The sequence below is a fragment of the Penaeus monodon genome, chromosome 3, assembly GCF_015228065.2.
Source record: "Penaeus monodon isolate SGIC_2016 chromosome 3, NSTDA_Pmon_1, whole genome shotgun sequence".
Classification (NCBI taxonomy): Eukaryota; Metazoa; Arthropoda; class Malacostraca; order Decapoda; family Penaeidae; genus Penaeus; species Penaeus monodon.
This window is the reverse complement of record NC_051388.1, coordinates 5,758,685-5,770,693: the sequence shown is the minus strand read 5'-3', so window position 1 is coordinate 5,770,693 and position 12,009 is coordinate 5,758,685. Positions and strand designations below refer to the sequence as shown.

The 12,009-nt window shown below is 16.5% G+C and overlaps 1 long non-coding RNA gene across 1 annotated transcript in view; it reads left to right on the top strand.

Moving 5' to 3' along the window:
- Positions 1-2,065, top strand: part of LOC119591072 — a 7,528-nt gene extending 5,463 nt beyond the window's left edge. The window contains exon 2 of the long non-coding RNA XR_005230314.1: positions 1,886-2,065. This is a non-coding gene — a long non-coding RNA (uncharacterized LOC119591072). The remainder of the gene's footprint in view (positions 1-1,885) is intronic.
- The last annotated feature ends 9,944 nt before the right edge of the window (positions 2,066-12,009 follow it).

The following is a 12,009-nucleotide window of genomic DNA, read 5'->3' as shown; positions in this document are numbered from 1 at the left end:
CCCAATATTAATACATCCCAAAAAAATCCCCAACGTGGGGAAATAAAAAAATGAGGCAAGGGTCATTTACACCATATAATAAAATAAATTAAATATTTATATAATATATATAATAAAAATATATTTTTTTATATTTTATAATATATTTTATTATTTTTTATTATATATATTTAGAATATATAAAATTTATATTTATATAAAATATTTATATTATATTTATATATATATAAAATTTATATTATATATTTTTTAATATATAAAATTTATTATTAAATATATAAATATATATAGATATAAATATATATATTTAATAAAGATAAAATTTATATATTATTAATTATTATTAAAAAATATAAATTTTTTTATAAAATATTTATATAATATTTTTTAAATATAATTTTTAAATTATATATTTAAACTTTTAAATTTTTTAATATATATATATAATATTTAATATTATTTTTTTTTTTAAATATTTTAATTAAATTGTTTTTTTATTTATATATTTTAATATTTAATTACTATATTTTAATTTTATTAAATTTTTAAAAATATAACTTTTTAAAAAAATATAATTTATATATATATAAAAACTATAAATAATATTATATATATAAAAAATATTTATTATATATTTTTTTTATATATATATTTTTATATATTAAATTTTATTTTTTATATAATTTAAAATTTATTATATATATATAATATTTTATATTTTATATTAATATCTATTTTATTATAAAATTATTTTTGATATATTTTATAAGATATTTTAAAATTTATAATTATTTATTATATTAATTATTAATATTTATATTTGTTAAATTATATATTAAAATATATATAAATATAATATTTTTTTTTTAAAAATTATTCTTTTTTTTATTATATTTTATATATATATTTTTAAATATTATATAATTTTTATTATAAATTTATTATATTATTATATATATAAAATTAATATAGTATATAAATTTTAAAAATTAATAATTAAATTTTTAAAAATATATATTATTTATATATATTTAAAACAAATATTTTATATAAAATATATAATATATTATAATATATAAAAAATATTATTATATATTTTTTATATTTTATTTTAATATTATTATATTTGTTTTAAAAACCCTTTATATATTTTAAAAAATTCATCAGTTCATAAGTTTGGACAATATAAAAAAGACAGAAAATCAGACATACACTTAACAAGAATGAAAACAAAGCACACACAAATAAACCAATTTCTACTCAATAAGATTTGAAAAAGACCCCATTGCAGATGGTGTAGAAACCGAAAAGAAATTGAAGAACATTTATTCCTTCATTGGCCAAGATTTATCTTGTAAAGAATGAATTGCTGGAAGCTGTAATGAAATAAAAATCAACAGCCTAGGTGTTAACAGACTTGTTGCAGAAGAATGTATGTCAAAACCATGTCCAGTGATGCTGGTTGGAGCACTGGTACTAGGAACCAGAAATCGTGGAAGGCTATTATCATAACTGTTTTCAGCTTCTAAGCCAAAAGGACTGACAGACATCTCATAGCCAGCTCACTGGCTATTTGAAGCAGAGTTGAAAGCACCCAGAACAATGCAAATATCTCATCAAGAACAGCTGTGTGCCATGGAAGTAAGTTTAGTATGGTATGCCACTTTCCCCTTGAGTTTACATGTCAGGAAGAGCTCGCACAGTAATAAGAAAGAAAAAGCCAAATATGTCCTCTAATCATTTTATGCTCATTAACTGTAGTTGCCTTTACTATTGAAGGCTGAAGTCTTTTAGATGGATATTACTACACCCTGAAGATGGCGACCAACACTACAGCCCGACTGGTAATAGGTGTAACCACCCTTATAAATTGTATTGTTACCAGATCTCATCTCAAAGAGGGGACCTACTTACATTTTCTGCTGCTTCAGTTCCCTCAGTAGCAGTGGCAACTGATTATTCTGTTGCAAAGAGCAAAAGTTCCAGGGCTGCACTTGAACAGTCTGTCATTCAGGATGGATGCCTCCTCTGCCATCCTCCCCAGCATTGCCCTAATTAGTGGTAAGTTGTGGCTGACAGGGGCCCACTATCCCATTTGTCTTATTTATCTCTTACTTGGTTGGCAGCCATCTGGATGCAGGAGGGACATGTCATCCTTATCCCTTAACCCGTTTTACACTGGACACCAGTTTAGGTGTCATGAAGAACCAGCGGAATATACTGTGATGCCAACTTTGGCATCATAATTCCATTTTATTTTAGTTGCTGCTGAATGATCCCCGTATTCTGTTCTGGCTCTATTTTTTTGACTTTGGATATTGCCCTAGAAATTCTATAGCTCTACCCACCATCCCTCTTCCCTCCAATCACATAATTCAGCTACACCAGGCCCCACCCTCTACCCAAAATGAGAAACTATCATTGGCATAGTCTACATCACTGTTTCCTCCTTGTCCTCCATATCCCCCCTCCATATCCTTCTCTTTTTTCCTTCCACCTGGGCTCTCCAAGGTGGATGACGTGAGTGAGTGAGTGTGAGAGTAGTGAGTGAGAGAGAGGAAGAAACTTTATCAGATAAGAGACTCAGGATGACACATTCAAAGTTACTGCTCATGGCGAGAGCCCTGTATATAAGCAACACATGTCTTTTAAACCATTTGGAGCAAAACTGTGTCCCAGTGGTCACCCTCCCACTGGGACCCAGTCTGCCTCACTTAATGACTAAGGGGTATGTGTCCCTCTTCCTCAAATTTCTCTACTGTAACCACCTGTAGGTTGTCACAGTGGGGTGGGTTAGCAAGGCTGCCTTCCTGAAATTACCACTTAACCCAAGGGGGGCTGAAGGAAGAAGTAAGTATGAAGCCAGAGCTTGTCCACATGCTGGTGGGCCATGGCTCTGTACCTCTAGGGCCTCTTACTTTTTATCTTGATTTGTCTGCACGTATAACTGAAACTGATATTAATATAAATAAAGTCAACTCTGTGACACCAAGGCACCTTTTTTGATGTCTGGTTGACAAATGCTTGGCCTAGTTGATCTTGCCTACTCCTACAGACCAGTCCATTCCCTTTATTGCAATCTCTTTGTGCCAGCCTGTCCATGATACAGGAGAACTCACACATCACCTGAAGATGAGTGTACTTTTAATTCAACCGTATTAGCTAAGTGTCAAAATATGCATTGTTATGTCCTGGCATTATATCTGCAGATGTGCCTCCACTATTGGAAGGAGATCAGATGTTAGCCATTACCAGTCCTGTTTTAGGATTAACCCTTTCCCGACAGGTAGTATTCATAGTGGCCCGGCCCTTGCTGGCGGGGGCTTATATCGTCGCCCTAGCATGCGCGACCACTCATGCCAAATACCAGCATCCAATGCCGTTTCTTCGTAATACTACGAGGATATGTTGTATTTTCAGTTTTCATTATTTTCTAAAGTCTCTACTTGCCATATTTTCTGATAAATCGAGACTGAAGGGTATTTTTGTTGTTATATAGACTCCATAGTTGATCATTATTCAGTCTATAGTCTGAATAAAATAAGCAGTGTGCGGCATCATGGAGTTGAAATCGTCGGTTTGTTGCATTATTATTTATTTATTTATTTTATTTTATTATTATTATTTTTTAATTTATTATTATTATTATTATTTTTTTTTTTTTTTCCATAGTAAAAATGAGAAAGTGTTAAAAACAACTTAATCACACTTTCAGTGGCAGAAAAATAATATTTTACCGTGTTTGTAATAAAAGAAAACTGATGGCATGTCCATACATACACCATGGCATGTACATACATGCCCCCGGCAGATAGTCCCGCCAAGCTATGGCATGTGTGTACATGCCACCCGTTTCGCAAAGGCTTAAAGGCAAATAAAAATAATAATGTGAAACAAGAACAGGAAGATATTGATATCCAATTTGTATATTTTATCAACCTAGTTTCAGCCAGATATTGTTTTACTGAAAACAGTACCTGTATAGCATATACCACTTCACATCATTTAAAAGTCTATGATTTATGTGCCATTTTCAGAATGAGCTTCATTTCTCTTTTCCCATAAAATGCATCGACATTCTCCATTTAACATCAATTTCATAATATCTAATGTGTTTCATTTAGCCACAGTTGTAAACATGCAGATGATGCAGCACAGTACAGGTGCCCTTGTGAAGCAGAAAAAGAAACTAAGAGGATAATTGACTTATCTTTTTCACATCCAAATTCCCCCCTAATCCCTTTTTCATTGTTGTTGTGGGGGGCTTAAGAGACGGAGACTGGGACCTCAGCCCTCACCTCAACTAATTTTGCCTGGTCTTTTCTTCTCCCATTTCCTTTCCTTCTCTTCTTCATCATCCCCTTCTGTCCACTTACCAAGATGTGAGAGCCATGCTAGAAGGATGAAAGGCTGTGTCAGTCAAGAATGGTCTCTGGGAGCCATGGGCACAATATTCCCTTGGTAAATTGTCCTTCCCTTTCTCTCCCTTCCTCAGACACATGCTCTGTTTGGTCTGATTGCTCTATACCTTTAACCACATGGTTTTTCAAATCGCTGTATTCCATTTGCTCCCCCTCTGTACCCTTTTCACTGCAGCATTTTACAACCTTTGACATTTAACTCTTCTTATCCTGATCATTAACTCATTTCCACCCTTTTGCCATAATACTTTACCATAGAGTTGTATGACCTTTGATGTCTAGCACATTTATTTCTTCTAACCATTAATCATTAACCACATCCAAAATTTTAAATTTACATTTCTCTCTTTAGATATGATGGTCAATGCAGATGATAATGATAATTATTATTATTGTTATTATTATTATTATTATTATTGTTATTATTATTATTGTTATTATTATTATTGTTATTATTGTTATTGTTATTATTTTATTTTTATTTTATTTAATTTCATCTTATCTTATCTTATCTTATCTTATCTTTATCATTTATCATTTTTTTTTTTTTTTATTTTTTTTATTTTTTTAATTTCTTTCCCACCTTTTTTTTTTTTAAAAAAATGGGGGAAGAAATTTTTTTTTTATGAAAAAAATTTCCCCAATATAGAAAATTACTTTTTCATGAAAATTTTAGTTAAAATTTTATATAAAAAAATCCTTTTCCCCTAGTTTTAACCAATTTTTAAATAAAAGAAATTCATTTTAGTTTTGGGGGGCCCCCTTTTTAATAAAAAAAAATTTAATTTTTAAAATTTTTTTTTTTCCCCCTTCCAAAAAGTTATTTTATTTTTTTTTAAGGTTTTTTTGATTGAGTTTTTTTTCCAGTTTTTAAAAGGATATTAAATTGTATTCGGGGGAAAAAAAAACTTTTAAAAAATCTTTTTATTTACCTTTTCTTTTTCCAAAACCACCCATTTTTTTTTATAAATTTTTTTTTGGGAAACCCCCCTTTTTTTTTAAAAGCCTTAAATTAGTTTTTTCAAAAGAAAAAAATTTTTTATATATCGAAATTTTTCATCTTTTAAAAAAGAAAGGGCCCCAAGAGTAAAAAAACCCCCGGAAACAAAATTTTGAGGTAAAAGCCCAAAAAAATTTCCCTTTTTGGAAAAGTTTAAAGAAATTTCAACCTTTTTTTAACAATTTTAGAAATATTTTAGGGAAAAATTTTTTTTAAAAACCTTTTTTTTAATTTTTTTAAGCTTTTATTTTAAAATTTTTAATTTTGGGTTTTGGGGGAAAAAATTTTTTAACTTTTTTTTAAAATAAATTTTTGGGGAGGATAAAAAAAGGGGGAAAAAAGGGGTTCAAAAAATTTATGGGAAAATTTTTTTGGTAAAAAAATTTGTTGTTATTTAAAAAATTTTTTTTTTTAAAAGTCCAAAAATTTTTTTTTTCCCAAAAACCCGTTTTTTTTTTCCAAATTTTTTTTTTAATTTTCCCTTTTTTTAAAAGGGTAAAAATTTATATAATAAAAATATATTTAAGATATATAATTATATATATATATATTATAAAATTTATATATATATTATTATATTAATAAAATTAATATTTTTATATATTAATTTTTAAATATTTTAATATAATTTTAAATTTTTATATTATTATATTTTATTTTAAAATTTATATTTTTTTAATATTTTATATAATTTATTTTATATTTATATATATATATATATAAAAAAAATTTTTATATATATTTATTATATAATATTATTATATATAATATTTATTAATAATTAAAAAAAAATTATATATATATATAAAATATTTTTTTTTTAAAAATATAAAAAAAATTTATTTTTTAAATATTATTTATTTAAAATTTAATTATATATTTAATAATAAAAAATTTAATTTTTAAAATTTAAAAATTTTAATAAAAATTTTTTTATTTTAAAAATTATTTTAAATATATAATTATATAATTATATTTTTATATATTTTTTAATTTTTTATTTTAATTTTAATATTATTATTTTAATATAATTTATTTAGTTTATTTTAATTTAAATATAAAAATTTTTAAAAATTTATCTATTTTTTTTAATACTCAAAATTTTTTTATTATAAATATTATAAAAATTTATAAAATTTAATTTAATAAAAAGTAGAATAGGGTATATTTTTAAAAAATTTTAAATTTTAATAATAATTTTATATATAATATCTAAAAAAAATCAAAATTATATAATTTTTAATAAAATATATATAATATTAATTTTAAAATAAAAAAAATTTAAAAATAAATAATTATTTATAAAATAATTAAAAAAATTTAAATTTTTTTATTTTATTATTTTTTAGTTTTAAATTTTTAAATATATTTTTATTTTTTTAAATATTTTTTATTTTTTTAAATTTATAAAAAATTAAATTATATAATAAATTTTTATATAAAAAAATTTATATATATAAAAAATTTTAAATTTTTTAAAAATTTTTATTTATTTATAAAATTTTTTTATAAATATATCAATTAAAATTTTAAAATTTTTAAACTTTTAAAATTTATATATATTATATAATATATATTTATATTTATAAAAATTTTAGAATATATTTATATAAAAACATTATTTTATTATATTTTTATATTTTTTTAAATTATATATAAAAATATATTTTTTAAAATTTTTTTTTTTTTAAAATTTTTAAATATTATTATTATAATTAAAATTTTTTTTATATATATTATATAAAATTTTAAATTTTTAAAATTATTATATTTATATTTTTATATTATAATTATAAATAAAATTTTAAAAATTTATTTTTTAAATTTTTTTTTATTTTTAAATATTTTTTTTTTTAATTTTTTTTTATTATAATTATTTTTTTTTTTTAATTTTTCTATAAAATTTTATTTATTATATTTTTTTTAATTTTATATGTAATTTATTATATAAATTAAAAATTATTTAATAATTTATTAAAATATTAAATATATATTAATATACTATTTTTTTTTATATAATATATATATTATATAATATTATATATTTTAAAATAATTAAAATTTATATAAAAAAAAACTATATTTTTAAAATTTTTAATTTTATTTTTATATTTATTTAAATATATAAATTTTAAAAATTTAAAATTTTAAAATATATATATATTTTAAAAAAATTAATTTTATATTTAATTATTTATTTTTTTAAATTTTAATTAATTTTAAAATTTAATATCTTTTATTTTTTTAAAATTTTTTTTTAAATATTTATAATAGATTTATTATATTTTATTTTTTATGTTTTTAAAAAAAAATTTATTTTAAATTATTTTTATCTTTTTTATTTTTATATTTTATTTTTATAATTAAAAAAATTTTTTTTTTATTATATTATTTAAAAAAATTTTATTATTTTTCATTTTATTTTTTTTTTTTTAAAAATTTTAATATATTTATATTTCTTTTATATATATATTTTTTTAAATTTAAAATTTATATTATTTTATTATATATATATAAAATTTTTTTAAAAAAAATTTCTATAATTTTATTTTTATTTAAATTTATATATTATTTTAAAAATTTTATTAATTTAAAATATTTTTTTAATTAAAATTAATTAAATTATTATATATATATAATAAAAATAAATAAAATAATTTAATTAATAATTTTTATAATATATATATAAAATTATATACAAAATATATATATTTTATATAATATATATAAAATTTTAAAATTTAAAAAATTAATTTTATTTTTTTAAAAAAATTTTAAAAAAAAAGAAAAATTATATTAAATTATTTATATATAATTTTAAAAAATTATATATTATTTTTAATTTTTTAATATATTGGTCTAATTTTATAAATTAATTTTTTTTAAATATCTATATATATATAATTTATATATTTTTTTATATTATATATAAATTTTTTTTAAAAATTTTTAAAAAAAGTTTAAAATTATATATATAAATATTTAAAAAATTTATATTTAAAAAAATTTTTAAATTTTATTTATAAAAATTAATATATTTTAATAATTTTATTTTAAATTTTTTAATCTAAAAAAAATTTATTTTAAAAAATTTATATTGAATTTTTATATATATAATAAAAATTTTATATTTTTAAAAATATTTATTCAAATATTATATATATTTTTTAATAATTTAATATTATATAAAAATATATATATAAAAATTATATTAAATATTTTAAAAATTTATATTTTTTTTTTATTATTATTAATTGGTTATATATTTTTTTTTTTTAATAAATTTTTGAATATAAATATTATAATATATTTTATCTATAATTTTATGATTAAAAATTAATTTTTTTTGAATATAATTTTAATTTAAATTAATATTTAAAATTTTTTATATTTAAAAAATTTAAAATTTTAAAATAAAATATATATATTATATTTTTAAAAAATATTTATATTATATTTATTTTAAAATTAAAAAATTTATATATATTTTTTAAAAAAATTTATTTATTATTTTAATTTTATTTTTTTTTATTATTATATTTTTATATTATTTTTTAAAAAAATTTTATTATTTATTATTATTTATATTTTTTTAAAAAATATTTTTAAATAATTAAAATATTTATTTTATTTAAATTGTAAATAATATTTATGATAAATATTTAAAATTTATTTTTTTTAATTTTATTTATTTTATTAAAAATTATTTATTTATATTATATATTTTTATTTATTTTAATTTTTTTTTATATATATATTAAAATTTTTAAAATAATTTATTTATTTAAATTTATATATATATTTTTAAATAATATATATTTATAAAAATTTTTATATTTTTTTTTATTATTTTATAATTATATTTTTTATTTTTATATTTATTATATTTTATTTATATATTTAAATTTATATTTCTTTTTTTTTATATTTTTTATTTTTTTTCTTTTTTTTTTTTTTTTTTTTTTTTTTTATTTTTTATTTATTTATTTTTATATTTTATTTAAAAAAATTTTTTTATATTTATAATATATTTTTAAAATTTTAAAATTTTTTATAAAATTAATATTATTTTTTCATATAATATATATATATATTTTATAATTCTTTTAAATATATATGATATGTTTATTTAATATTATTATATATAATTCTGTATATTTTTTATTATATATGTTAGAAGTTTTTTTATAATTTCTATTTTTTCTTTTATTATTTTTATTTCATTTTATATATATATTATTTATATTTAATTTTTTTATATTATATTATATAATATTTTATAATATATATATTTAATTATAATAATATCTTATAATCAAAATTTATTCTTTATAATAAAATTTAAATATTATTATATAAATATTTTTAATATAATATTTTATATACTAAATATTTTAATTATTATATTTATTTTTTTCAAAATATATATTTTATTTATAATATATATATTATATTTTGTATTAAAATATATAATATCTATTTAAAATTAATTTATATTATTGAATATATATATTATATAAAATATATATAAAATAATTTTTTTAATTTATTTAAATTTATATATATATTATATTATATGTAATGTTTTATATAAAATATTTTAAAAAATATATAATATATATATTATATTTTATTATTTTATTTAAATTTAATTTATATTATAATTTAAATTTTATATATATATATATATATATATATATTTTTATTAATTTATATTATATAATATATATATTTTTATATATATATATTATTTATCTATTATATATATATTATATATTATTATATTTATTTATAATATATAAAAATTTTTATAATTTTTAAATATTAAAATATATATATATATATTATTAATATTAATATTTTATATTTAAATATTTAATTATTTATAAATTTAAAAAATAAATAAATATTATAAAATATATATATATAATTTATTTTATATAATATAATATATAATATAATTTTATAAAAATAATATTTTTTATATATAGATATATTTTATATATATATATAAATTTTTTTTAAATTATTATATAATATATTAAAATATTATTTTATTTAAAAAAAATATTTATAAAATCTTTAATAATTTTATATATATATGAATATTTATATTTTAATTAAAAATTTATAATGATATGTTTAATATTATTTTTATATTATATATATATATAAAAATTATATATATATATATTAAATATATATATATATTATAGAAATTTAATATATATATATTTTTAAAATTTATATTATATAATTTAAAATTTATTATATATTTATTTTTTTTAAATTTTATTTATATATATTATAAAAAATTATTCTTTTTTCTAATAAATTTTAATTATATTATATATTTTATATATATTTTATATTTAAAATTATTAATATTATATTATAGAATTTATATATTTAAAATATATATTAAAATTATATTATTAAATTATTATAAAATAATTTTTTAAAATATTATATAAATTTTCTTTTATTTTTATTTATGTATATATAAAATTTATATAAAATATATTTATTTATGGGGTTATATTTTTGAATGATAAATATATTATATGTATTTTAATACTTTTTTATTGATATTTTAAAATTAAACTTTTTTTAAATTATAAAAAATGTATATAAATTTAAAATTATAAAAATTTATATAAATGTATAAAAAAATATTAATTATAAAATTTTATGTATATGATTTCTTTTTTTATATTCTCTATTAATATTATTTTATATATAATATATAATTTTAAAAATATAAAAATTTATATTTGGGGAATTATTATATATATTTTTGTATTTTTAAATAATATAATATATGATTTCTATATATATTATTTTCTTTTATTAAATTATGTTTAAAAAAAAATTTTTAAATTTTAAAAATACAAAAATAGTTTATTAAAAAAAAATAATTATATATAATTATATTTAAAAAATTTATTAATTTAATTTTATTTAAAAAAGTTAATAAAACTCAAAAAATTTTTTAAAACCCCAATTTCAAATTAAATATTTTTTAAAATTTATATTTAAAAAAATTTTATAAATTAAAATTTTTTTAAAAAATTAGAAAACCCCTTTTTTAATTTTTTAAAAAAAAAAAAAAATTTTTTAAAAAATTTTAAAGAAAAAAAAAAAATTAAAAAAAAAAAAAGAAAAAAAAATTTAGAAAATAAAAAAAAAAAAAAAAAATACAAAGAAAAAACTTTTAATAAAAATAAAAAAAAAAAAAATTTTTGAAAAAAACCCAAAAAAAAAAAAAATAAAAATTCCATAAAAAAAAAAAACCCAACCCCCAAACACACAACACCACACACACCACACACCCACACACCCAACACCCACACACACCCACCCCAACACACATCCCCCACACCTCCAACACAAAACACCCCCCCCCCACCCACACACACACCACACACACACACACCACACCCACACCACACACCACCCCACCCCCCACCACCCCAAAAATGCCAATCCCCCAAAAACATACATACTTTTTATAAATTTTTTATATTAAATTAAAAATAATCAAAAAATTAAAAATTAATATATTATAAAAATTATATATAATTATAT